The 12,728-nt window shown below is 50.0% G+C and overlaps 2 non-coding genes across 2 annotated transcripts; one reads left to right on the forward strand and one right to left on the reverse strand.

Annotated features, from left to right (window-relative positions):
• Positions 1-302: 302 nt before the first annotated feature.
• EI90DRAFT_t242 lies at positions 303-376 on the reverse strand. The gene has a single exon. It is a non-coding gene; the product is annotated as a tRNA-Ala (tRNA).
• Positions 377-935: 559 nt separating this feature from the next.
• EI90DRAFT_t240 lies at positions 936-1,009 on the forward strand. Its single transcript has one exon. It is a non-coding gene; the product is annotated as a tRNA-Val (tRNA).
• Positions 1,010-12,728: the final 11,719 nt, after the last annotated feature.

The following is a 12,728-nucleotide window of genomic DNA, read 5'->3' on the forward strand; positions in this document are numbered from 1 at the left end:
TAGTCCAAAATAGGCAAAAGAAGGTGTTGTGACTAAGTAGTCACATGGTGGATTCTGGGCAAGTTGCTCTCCCAGAATATTCTCACACTAACGCAGGAACGTGGCTGTTCAGGTTAACTCCGCTGGAGTACCCTCATAGCACACAGTTCCTCCAACAGTATGCTGAGATAGGATGGGGCCCCAATTGAGGTGACACTTTCAGTATAAATGTAGAAGGCTTCGGCCATTATTTCAATAAATTATCATGACTTGGTTGATTTCTGTTGGAATTTGCATGTGGTCTTTTAGGGAAACCTAAAAGTTGGACATACTGGGAATCGAACTCCAGTCTTCTGGATCGCAAACTCAGCATGCACAGCCATTACACCATATGCCCTGTTAGGCTGAGGTGGTTATTTCAACAATTTCTTATCAGAGAGTCGCACGATGAAGGAAAGCATGGGGAACTAACCTTGTGCAAGGAAAATTGTTTAAAGATGTCGGGAGGATTATTGCTGAGGCAAAGGACAACATTCAGGTTCGGCACACCAAGATGATGTTGGAAATCATTGTGGTTAACAACGATCTATTTACTTTATTAGTTTTTCTGACATGGTGTTGATGGGATCACCACTGATACCCGTTTCTGCCTACTCTTTCTGTTCTATGCATTAACCCTTGCTGATGACCATGTGTCGCGATTGCAAGCGATATTAGTACTCGTTGTATAAATGGCACGGGGCGCTAGGTTTTTTCTTTTCCCTCAGTTCTCAAGTTAGAGACTGAGGTGATATCCCTTTTGTTGTTTTTAACTTTTGTATAACTGACTGTACTCTCCGTGTTATAGTCCGTGCATACAGGTAAAGAGTTACAATGTTATTAGTTCTCAAGTTAGAGACTGAGTCTGTGCATACAGCTCCATTGATTATTGTTGAAATAACCACCTCAGCCTAATAGGGCATATGGTGTAATGGCTGTGCACACTGAGTTCACGATCCAGAGGACTGGAGTTCGATTCCCAGTATGTCCAACTTTTAGGTTTCCCTAAAAGACCACATGCAAATTCCAACAATTATTTCAGATGAGGTACAGGTGGAAGTGCAGAGACAGATGTCAATGAACCTAGTCCATAGATTTTCTTTTGTAGTCCTGATGGCACTAGTGGACCAGGATACATCTTGTGTGCAAAACAAGGTTGAAGCTGGTTGAGGACAGCTGAGTTTTTTTCGACAAGCCTTGTCACCTTCATTGATTTATGCATGGCCATCAAGTTTCGGCAGGTTTCGGCCCTCTACCAGATCAAGGCTTGATCCCAGCCTGCCCAAAAGGCCCTCAACCAGATATAACATTTTTCCGCCCAAAGCCAATTTCGGCCCTCCTCCAGGTCAGACCTCTCATCCTGCAGACCGATTTTCGGCCCTCTCCTGGATCAGAGCTCCCTCGGTGTATGCTGGGGTCCTGTTGCCTGCTTCATTGTTGTCTGCCCGCCAGCCGGACAGCTCGCTAGATGGCCGGATGGCCTTTTCTCTTTTGTCTGCTTGCGGACTATTGTTCCTCCTTTTGTTTCTTGCTTGCCTTTTGTTGACCAAGTTTGCCGATATTAACTATTTGTTTCTTTCTTCATTCATTAATATTGCGCTTGATCCGCCACTCCTTCCGGGCTGGTCCTATTTAGTTACTTGTGTTTATAACGCATGTAGGTTACACTGGATGTACCTCAGTTCATATATCGACTTGGATTCCCCCTCTAGACTCTACTCCTCATTGTAAGGCTTCTGTCTGAAATTGGGACACCAATGTAAGAATGAAGCATAGTGCTCCACCCGAGTCGCTGAAGCTAAAGTCCTGCCCCTCCGACCTTACGAGCCTGGATGACTTTGCACGCCTTGCAGGTCACCCAGATACGTGTCTGACACGTTCCTGACAGTATATACGAACTCAAATCGCTCTTACGTTCTTTCCTTACTCTATCATTGTTTCACTGAACTATGTCTAGAGCTTATCAGACCCGTTCACAGACGCGCACTGAACCTGGTTCTTCTAGGCTTCCAGGTCTCGGTATGCTTGAAGAACTTCTGCGCAGACACGATCTAGACCCTTCTGAACATCCGCCATTCCAAAGCTTTATGGCCAACCGTGACGACCCTACCTCCTCCTCCACTCCTGCACCCTCCTGTCGATTTCATCGTTCCACATTCCAAGACCATGATGAGGCGGCTGCTGTTGAGAGAGATGTCGATCCGGACAGCCAAGCTGATGACTATGACCCCAAAGCTTCTCGTAACCCTACTCCACATCCTGATCCTGCTAAGCCTCTGGACCTGCCAGACGCCCCACCCAACTGTGGTGACAGTGATGGTGGTGGTGGTGATGACAGTGGTGATGATCCGCCTGAGGATCAGCTGCCAGATGACCCGGGTAGCCATGTGTTGGCCCAGTTGACGGACACTATTGCCACCCTGGCCCATTCAACCACTGCCACTCACCAACCCCCAGACCCCAGCTGTAGGATGAAGCTTCGTGAGCCTGACCAATTTGACGGTACTGACCCTCAGAAACTCTGTACCTTCCTTGTTCAGTGCGAACTCAACTTCCAGAACTGCCCCCAAGTGTTTGTCAACAAGCGTACCAAAGTCATCTATGCCACATCATTCCTCAAGGGGATTGCTCTGAGTTGGTTCGAGCCTGAACTTCTTCATGGTAACCCGCATCGCCGTCCACATTGGATGGACAACTATGAACTCTTCATCCAAGAACTCAAAGAGAACTTCGGCCCGCACGACCCCTTTGGTGATGCTGAGCATTGTCTGAGTACTCTGACTATGTCGGATAATCACAGGATCACCAACTACATCATCGAGTTTAATTGCAATGCTTCACAGTTACCCAGATATGGTGAGGTTGCCTTTAGGCCACCATTTCTATAATGGGTTGCCGGATAGGATCAAGGATGAGATCACTCGTTATGGTAAGCCATGCTCATTGCATGACATGCGCTCTCTTGCCCAAGATATCGATGGACGATATTGGGAGCGCAAGGGCGAGTTGTTGCACTGTCCGAGAGATCAAGCTACCTCACCTGACTCCTCCAAGCAGAATGTGAAATCGGGCAAGAACCCGAAGTACTCTAAGTCCTCCAACGCTCCTGACTCCACATCCGACTCCTCCACCTCTGCTGATCACTCTACCAAGGACCCTAAAAAGTCTAAGGGAAAGCAACCCGACTCTGATCTGTCCTCGAAGCTTGACAAGAGTGGCAAGCTCACCAAAGAAGAACGCCAGTGTCACTTCGAGAACAACCTCTGCCTCTTCTGTGGGCACTCTGGGCATGTGGCCAACGAGTGTCCTAAGTCCTCCTCCTGTGTGGCCAAAGCTAGGGCAGCCCAGGCTGAGGATATTGCGGATTCTGTGGTGGATTTGGATGAGGAAAAAAACTAGATAGTGACCCTCCAGGCCCTGTACAACCAGTTGGTCATGCTGACCCTCCTCGTACGTCTAGAGTCCTGTGCTTGAATGCATCTGGACTATCTGCTCCTCATTCTCTTTCTGTTCCGATCTCTTTTTCTCCTTGTTCTGATGATGGTCGATTTCCAACTTCAAGGGAGTGTGCTCCTGGCTCTGCTTTGTCTTCTTCTTCCGGGGGTCTGAACCCCGTAAAAATCTGTCTTTTCCTTCTCTTCCATCTGGAAACTTTTCCGCTCTTATTGACTCAGGATCTTCTGACACCTTTGTAGATACGCCCTTCATCAATAAACATCACATCTCCATGTACCCTGTCGCGCCTCTGCAGCTCCAACTATTTGATGGCTCCATGAACTCCATGATCACCCAAGCCATCAATCTGCCCATCCGATTCGCCACTGGTGAGGTTACTCCGACGACATGTTATGTCACATCGTTGGATGGCTCTTGCGCTATCATCCTAGGACATGACTGGCTCACCCAACACAATCCATTGATTGACTGGGTCTCAAGCAGTATAACTTTCTGGACGTCTGAGCAATCCAGTCCAACCGCCCTGAGCTCTCCTCCCATAGTTGTGGACCCAGTCCCAACGCAAGGGAATCCGACCTCTGACCCACAGTGTGCATCTGTGCATCAGGCAATCACCATCGAGATCGTCAGTCTGGCTGTGTTTGCCCAGACCGCCCGACTCGATGGGTCCATCACTTTCTGCCTGGAAAATCTGTCCACTATAGCAGAGTTGTGCTCGACTTCTATTCCATCTGATCCTGTCGACCTCTCAACTGTTCCTAAGGCTTATCACGAGTTTGTGGATGTCTTCAGTAAGAGTAAAGCCAACACTCTCGTGCCACACCATGAATACAACCTGAAGATCGAGTTGGAGGAAGGCTCCCATCCTCCCCTTGGCACCCTAGATTCCCTGTCCCAGTCTGAGCTTGAGGCTCTCCATACATTCCTTGACAAGCACCTGGCATCCGGTTTCATCTGTCCTTCGTCTTCAACCCATGCCGCACCAGTGCTCTTCGTCCACAAGAAAGATGGTTCTCTACGTCTTTGTGTGGACTTCAGGGGCCTCAACAAGATCACAAAGAAAGATCAGTATCCGCTGCCACGCATCTCTGACCTCCTAGACATTCCTAGCCATGCGAAGATCTACACCAAGCTCGACCTCCACCATGCGTACCATTTGGTACGGATAGCAGCGGGCGATGAGTGGAAGACTTTGTTCTGCACGCGCTATGGATCCTACAAGTGGCTTGTCATGCCATTCGGTTTGACCAACGCACCCGCAGCCTTTCAACGCTTTGTCAATACCATCTTTGCTGACCTTCTCGACACCCGCATGGTAGTCTAATATCCTGGTTTATTCAGAAGATGAGACTCAGCATGAGGATCATGTCCAGGAAGTCCTAAGTAGGCTACACAAGCATGGGTTATTTGCCAATCCGCAGAAGTGTGAATTCTCAACTGACACTACAGAGCATTTGGGCTACATCCTTTCGCTGACTGGTTTGTCCATGTTGCCCGAAAAGATTCAATCCATTCAGGATTGGCCTGAGCCCCGTAAGGTCAAGGACATCCAGTCCTTTTTGGGATTTGCAAACTTCTATCGCCATTTCATCCATGATTATTCCAGTATAGTTCTTCCGCTGACCAGACTCGCCTGTAAAAATGTGGCTTGGTCTTTCTCTGATGAGTGTCGCTCCACCTTCCTTCATCTCAAAGAAGCCTTCACATCCACCCCCATCCTTACTCACTGGGTACCCGATCGTCCGCTAATAGTTGAAACTGATGCATCCGACTATGCAATCTCAGGTATTCTCTCCATCCATTGTGAGGATGACGAGATTCGCCTGGTTGTTTTTCGCTCAAGAACACTGACAGTGCCCGAACTCAATTACGATACCCATGATAAGGAGCTCCTGGCTATCTTTGAAGCTTTCCGCTCTTGGAGACACTATCTTGAAGGCTCTGGCACTCCTATTGACATTGTCACAGATCATAAGAACTTGGAATATTTCACCACTACCAATCTCTTGACCTGCAGGCAGGTGCGCTGGTCAGAGTTTCTCTCGCAGTTTAACATGGTTGTCCATTTCCGTCCGGGAAGACTTGGTGCGAAACCTGATGCGTTGACTAGACGCTGGGATGTCTACCCCAAAGAAAGGGATAGGGACTATGCCCACGTCAATCCGCAGAATTTTTGCCCTGTCTTCACCACAGAACAGCTCTTGGCCTCCCTACGAGCCACTTGTCTAGCCACTCCAGTCCTCCGGGCCAGCTCTATGGTTGATGTCGAAGCTATCCACAAGGACATCATTACCACCCTGCCATCCGACTCCTCTGTTGCTGAATATCTCTCTGGTCCTATTCCTGCAGACTCTTGTTGGTCCCTAGATGTGGATGGCCTGTTAAGGCTCGACAAGCGTATCTATGTACCGGACGCAAATGACCTCTGTCTCAGGATCTTGAGATACAAGCACAACCATCCACTCTCCGGACACTTTGGTCAGAACCGCACATTGGATCTGGTCCGTCGAGAGTATACTTGGCCAGGTATCCGTTCATTCGTTAAGGACTACATCTCGTCCTGTACTACCTGCACCCATACCAAGGTTCCTCATCACAAGCCCTATGGTTTGCTGAAACAACTCCCTGTCCCCAGTCGCCCATGGAACTCAATATCCATGGACTTCATTGAACAGCTTCCTCCATCCTCTGGCTTCATGGCCATCTTGGTAGTCGTTGATCATCTTTCAAAGCAATGTGTCTTTATTCCTACGCATGATACCATTGATGTGCCCGGTCTCGCCAAGCTGTTCCTCCTCCATGTATTCTCGAAACACAGCGTACCCTCTCACATCACTTCGGATCGAGGATCCGAGTTTGTATCCTGTTTCTTCCGCTCTCTAGGTAAGTGTCAGAGACCAGATTCAAGATGAGGGAGAGTCTCCGTGGCAGAGGGCTTTGGCCTCAGCGACTTATGCCAAGAGCGCTGTGCCTAGTGACACGTCCGTGCCCTAACTTACTGACTGGCAATCAGAACTGAAGGGGGGTAACTCTAATCGATTTTATTACTGAAGTGCAACCTATGTACAAGTTGGATATATATGTATATGGTTACAGCGAAGACGGGTCCGCAAATGGCGGAGCCGAACGGAGCGGAGCTAATGGGGTTAAACATTAGCCGACTGAATATTACCGACGAGTCAGGTCACGGGGTTAGCGGAAAGGCAGGCAATAACCCAGAAACGAAAAGGAGGGATAGGCCCGAAGGTGGGCTCTGCAGGGCAGGCGAGTGTATTGCCCAGCGGAGGTGGGAGTGTGCTAGCAGACGTCGGAGCTGTCCGGAAGTCTTCGGGGCTCCGTACTTAGGGAGGCGTAGGTAATAAATTGAAAGGAGGGGGTGGTGACCATCGAGGGGTACCGAGAGGATTGCGGAATACGGGGGCTCCGAGGCTAGTGAGGAAGGAGCGGAGGTAGACCGGAGTGATCGGAGGGAACGGAAGTCGATGGCCGGGGATGGATATGACAGTAAGGCTCTTGACATCTGCCTTCACTTTACTTCGGGTTATCACCCAGAAGGGGATGGTCAGACCGAGTGGATGAACCAGACATTAGAACAGTATCTTTGGGTGTATTGCAACTACCAGCAGGACAATTGGGCTGAGTTATTGCCCCTGGCTGAGTTTGCGCACAACAATGCCCCCAATGCTACTACTGGCACCTCTCCGTTCTTTGCCTACAAGGGATACCATCCGACCCTCTCCATCCATCCGGAACGAGATTTGACTTCAGTACGCACCCAAGAGTACTCAGTTGATCTCGATTCCTTACATCAGTTCCTACGTGAGGAAATGTCCTCAATGCAACAGCGTTATCAGGGCCCTGCGGATGCTAGACATTCACCCGCACCCGACTTTGAGGTTGGTACTATGGTCTTTGTTAAGGCTAAGTATTTAGATCCACTCGACCCTCGAAGAAACTCTCAGAAAAGAACCTCGGGCCCTTTGAAATCATTGCTGTGCCAGGAACCCACTCCCGCACCATCTGCCTTCCTGAGACTATGAGAGCCATGCACCCGGTCCTTCATGTGTCCCAACTCAAACCGGCCGTCCCCAACACCATTCCCAACCACATACAACCTCCGCTTCTGCCCGTTGAGATCGACGGTGAAACTGAGTATGAGATTGCTGAAATACTAGGATCATAGGCATCGTAACTGTAAGTTACTGTACCTGGTACATTGGCTCGGGTATGATGGGACGGACAAGGAGACTTCTTGGTTGCCGGCCACAGAGCTTGGCCATGCCTCTGACTTGGTTTCTGACTTCCATGCGCTGTATCCTGACAAACCGGGCCCTCACTTTTCTTAGAGTGCTCACGCGTCAACTGGCCATGTTGATTAGGGTATGGCACATTGGAGGTATATACAAAAAAAAATGAAAAAAGAGAGAGATTTCAGGGCAACACGCCCACACCACAGGAAGTATATGTGGGTGGGTCACCCACTCCCCCACCATCCGATTTCTCCTCGACCTTTCCTCCCATGTAATCTTGGCAACCTCGCTGGGCAACTGCTTCACAGCGTCGGTCAGCTCCCTGAGGGCATCAACGATCGCCTCACCCCACTCCTCCATGTCACCCCCATCCTCGTCCCAATCATCCTCCTCGTCTTCCGTATCCTCTCCCTCATCTTCAGACACTTGTGCTGGCACCTTGGGTGAGATCACCCGTGGTTTCTTCTGCTGTGAGGGCATCGCAGTCCCCACCCGAATCGTAACCAGGTCGCATTTGGCCCTGGCACATGTGCAGTTCATGCATGCCTGGTACCTGCCCTGCTTGCAGACCAGCTGGGACTTGATGCAACGACCACAGGGGGGCTTCTCCCTTGTGGCCTGTGGAGGGTCGACTGAGGCCTTGCGCTGAAAAAACAAAAACAAAAAATATATATACTTGTGTTAGCCTCAGGGATCGCATGGCAGTAAGTGTTTAAAGATGCTGGCTACTCACCTTGCCTTTGGATGACCCAGCCGCCTGCACCTGCTGGCACTTCGCCTCTGCCTCCTGCTCCCTGGCCTCCTCTTCCTCACACCTTTTCTTTTCTTCAGCCACCCGCCTAGCTGCCTCAGCCGCTTTCTTGACTGCCTTGCACCTCACCCGCTCATTCAGCTTCGCCTGCATCATGGCAGGCTCGTCATCTGTCGCCTCCTGGATGTCCTCCTCCTCCCAGGATGCGATGTTGTGGAGCTCAAGAGTCTTGGACATGAGGGTGGGGTATTGAGTAAGTTTGTTGGGTAATGACTGGACTTGATCAAAGGATGTCTGATTTCACACATGGATTCAAAATTCGGAATTGGCCGAACGATTCCCACATGCACCAATTGGGCCTCCAGGGGCATCGGCCCTAAGAAGGGGATACTGTCACGACCTGACATATCCATCACTTCTGTCAACACATCCTAGTGCCACTTGGCCCGTCCTGCCCGCTATCATCATCATCCGTCCATCCATCCATCCACCCATCACCCTCATCTGCACTTCCTCCCCCGCACACGTACCTTCCAACCTAGGTTGCCCGCTTCATTGTTGTCCGCCCGCCAGCCGGACGGCTTGCTAGATGGCCGGATGGCCTTTTCTCTTTTGTCCGCTTGCGGACTATTGTTCCTCCTTTTGTTTCTTGCTTGCCTTTTGTTGACCAAGTTTGCCAATATTAACTATTTGTTTCTTTCTCCATTCATTAATATTGCGCTTGATCCGCCACTCCTTCCGGACCGGTCCTATTTAGTTACTTGTGTTTATAACGCATGTAGGTTACACCAGATGTACCTCAGTTCGTATATCGACTTGGATTCCCCCTCTAGACTCTACTCCTCATCGTAAGGCTTCTGTCTGAAATTGGGACACCAACGTAAGAACAAAGTGCAGCACTCCACCCAAGTTGCTGAAGCTAAAGTCCCGCCCCTCCGACCTTACGAGCCTGGACGACTTCATGCACCTTGTGGGTCACCTGGATATGCGTCTGACACGTTCCTGACAGAAAGCTATGGATGAGGAGAGTCAAATGAAATAAAGGGATGGAGGTTTGACACAGTGTTAGGAGTTGTCAGAAACTGTGTTCGAGGTAATCGCAGGAAGCGGAGCAGAGTACGGTGGCATGAGTGGTCACTCAGCTAATGAGCTACAGCAATGCAATAGTTGCAAGGTCCAAAGTAACTCCAGAAAGTCTGAACTCAGAAGTTAAACTCCGGAAAATTGGCAAAGGTAATTAAATGGAATGAGCTAACCAATACAATGGGTATAAGCGGAGGTGGGGTCAAAGTCCGAGGTCAGAGCTAAGACCGGAGGTTCCGGAGATGGAGATGCAAATGGGATTCCGGAGCAGAGGTCCGGAGTCAGGAGCATAGGTGTTGCATGCTCGTCTGGAAGGTGTCAAGGTTGAGGTCGGACATGGAATGTTCTGGAGTCGGACCAAAGGTGGTGTCAGAGCCGGAGGTGTGCCTGGAAGTTTTGCTTGAAGTTTGCTGTAAGTTCAATCTGTAAATAAGGGATCTCCTCCAGACATCAAGCTCAGGGCACAGTGCTCCCCTTGAGTCACTGAGGCTGTGATCCCACTCTGCTAACCCTGAACAGCGCTTCCGGACATGCCGCATATTTCTGCCCACACATCCACGTGTGCACACTCCAACAGACCTCTGCCAATACCTCCAACCCCGACTCTGACAGAAATCCACCTGTCTCTGACACCACCCTCACATGCCTTTTGACATTGTGCAGAACCTTTCAGTAAGGTAAGAAATTGTCACCACTGTTACTCCTCAACAGCTGGGTCAATCTTGGATGAAACTTGGGGAATCCATATTTATTGTTTTTCTCTATTTTCTGAGCCCTTGCTCCTCTCTCGGTGACCAGTAGTGCCAAATGTAATTTTTGGGCTGGAGCAATTCAGTACTAACACCTTATGCAGAATTGTACTCCAGAGAAAATGAAATAAAATGCATTTATGCTCCATGAGCATTGGCAGATGGTCCTCACATGTTGGGAACCTGTAAGGAATGTATAATGCAAAATATATTCTGGTAGTGAAGGGTATAGTAGGTTATCCTGCCTACATTGCTTACATGGACTACCAAAGTCCATAGTGTCTGACAGTGTCAGGGCATGCCCCGACATGCCCCACCCAACCCCCGCTCCGCTTCTCCCTCCTCTGCCTCTTCCTTTCTCCTTTCTTCCTTTCTTTCTTTCTCTCTCTCTTACATGGACCACCTTTCCCGCTGTTCAATGTATCACCGGCATGCATGCCCATTTCCCCTCCTGTATCTTACCATCCCTATATCGCCGCCACCGCCGCTGCACTCACCCTGCACCCACAGCGAGCCCTCTCGGGATCTCCCACGGAGGCGCCTGGAGAGCTGTGGCTGTGTGCGAGGGTGACATGGCGTGCCCCACATGATCAATCCCGCATGTATATAATAACAGCTGGAGTGGGAACTGAAGAAGTAGCCTTCTTCTCACATTCCCACTTCAGACTAAGTGGTCGGGGATGCTCACCCCACGATGGGATCGCCGCTATGCACAGCCACTATTCGTCCCACCGAGTCCCACATGCTGGGACCTCGCCACTTTCGGAGCTGTCCCTGACAGACAGAGACGCTAACTTCACATCTAAATTTTGGATGGAACTGCACTGACTTCTGGGAATTCACCTAAAAATGACCACTGCCTTTCACCCTGAAGGCAATGGTCAAGCCAAGCAGATGATCCAGAGCATAGTCCAAATCATCTGTGCCACAGTAAGACCTGATTAGCATGATTGGGAACTGCCTCTCACAGAGTTTGCAATTAACTCAAGTGTTAGTGGAAATTGCTTCCAAGGGTTCATTAATATTTCCACAGATGAAACTTGCTCCTTCTCTCTGTCAGGGTACAACTGGGTCTGGACTGTTTACTCATGACTGATGACACATCAACCCCAGACTGGCACTGCCCGATCACTATCCCCAGACTGACACAGACATGTAATATATTCTCTCTTGTAAAGCAGCCCCACATTGCCGAGTACCCCGACCTTATCATTTCCTGAGTAGCAAGCGGGGAGGGTAACTTTCTTCTCTCATTTTCCCCCTTGCTGCTCAGCTGGAATCTCCATCACAACCCGCTCTATCGGGTTCCCCCATTGAAACCGACCCTCTCCCTTTTGGTCTCAGCTCCAGCAAGAGCTCCAGATTCCTTGACTTAGAGACCGAGCAGCTCAGTACTCTGACATCAGAAGAAAGTTTCAACCTACTTCCTGAGTCCGCATCAGACACCACTATGTCTACTCAGGAACAAATCCAACAGCTCACCCAGTTGGTCCAAGCACTGCTCACTGCCCAGGCCACCCAAGCAGGCCAAGCGCTCCCCCCTGCTCCAAGACCTCCCAAAGTCGCCACCCTGTCACTGTTCAATGGTGACAGGGAAAGGCTAGACAACTTTCTAGCACAGTGCTGCCTGTATCTATCTCTCCACCATACTGAGTATCCCGATGACCAACAACGGATCCTGTTCGTACTATTGCACATGAAGGAAGGGACAGCAGCCCCTTGGGCCTCCCAGAAAATCAATGCTTACCTCTCCCCCAATGCTGCCGTCCCTACACTCAACAATTTCCTCCAAGAGCTGAAAGATATGTTCACCAATCCAAATTGAGCAGTGACCGCAATGCAGAAACTATCAGATGCTAGGCAAGGAATCAGCCCAGTAGAGACAGTCATTCAGCTCTTTGAGCTCCATGGACCACCCTCAGGGCTAGGAGAGACCGGGTTGATCGATAAGTTCCAGCAAGCGATCACCCACCACCTCCGAGAGTCCATCTACAGGTCTCACCCATTCCCAACGACTTGGGAAGACTGGAAGCAGCGCACGTTGCTGCTAGACAACCAGCACAGAAGGTTCAATCACATCCAGGCGCAGACGTGGCAAGGACGGACCTCCCTCATCAGACACGCAGCCAGTTTCAACAAAATAACGCCACAATCACTCACCAGAATGCGACGCACTCACCCAACATGCAGACGCTGAGCCCATCTTCCTCGTCGACTAGTCCTCAGCCCATGGAACTCAACCAAGCCTGACAACCTTGTCGAAACCCATGAAACGACCTCTGCTACAGCTGTAGGCAACCAGGCCATATCGCACGTAACTGCCCCTTGGCGGCTGGACAGAGGATTCGTGTAGCTGACGAACCCACAGCAGTAAAAGAACCAGAGGACCCACAACCCTCATCCTTATCCCCAGAAGACCTT

This window comes from Cantharellus anzutake (genome assembly GCF_015039405.1).
Source record: "Cantharellus anzutake strain C23 chromosome Unknown EI90scaffold_88, whole genome shotgun sequence".
Lineage (NCBI taxonomy): Eukaryota > Fungi > Basidiomycota > Agaricomycetes > Cantharellales > Hydnaceae > Cantharellus > Cantharellus anzutake.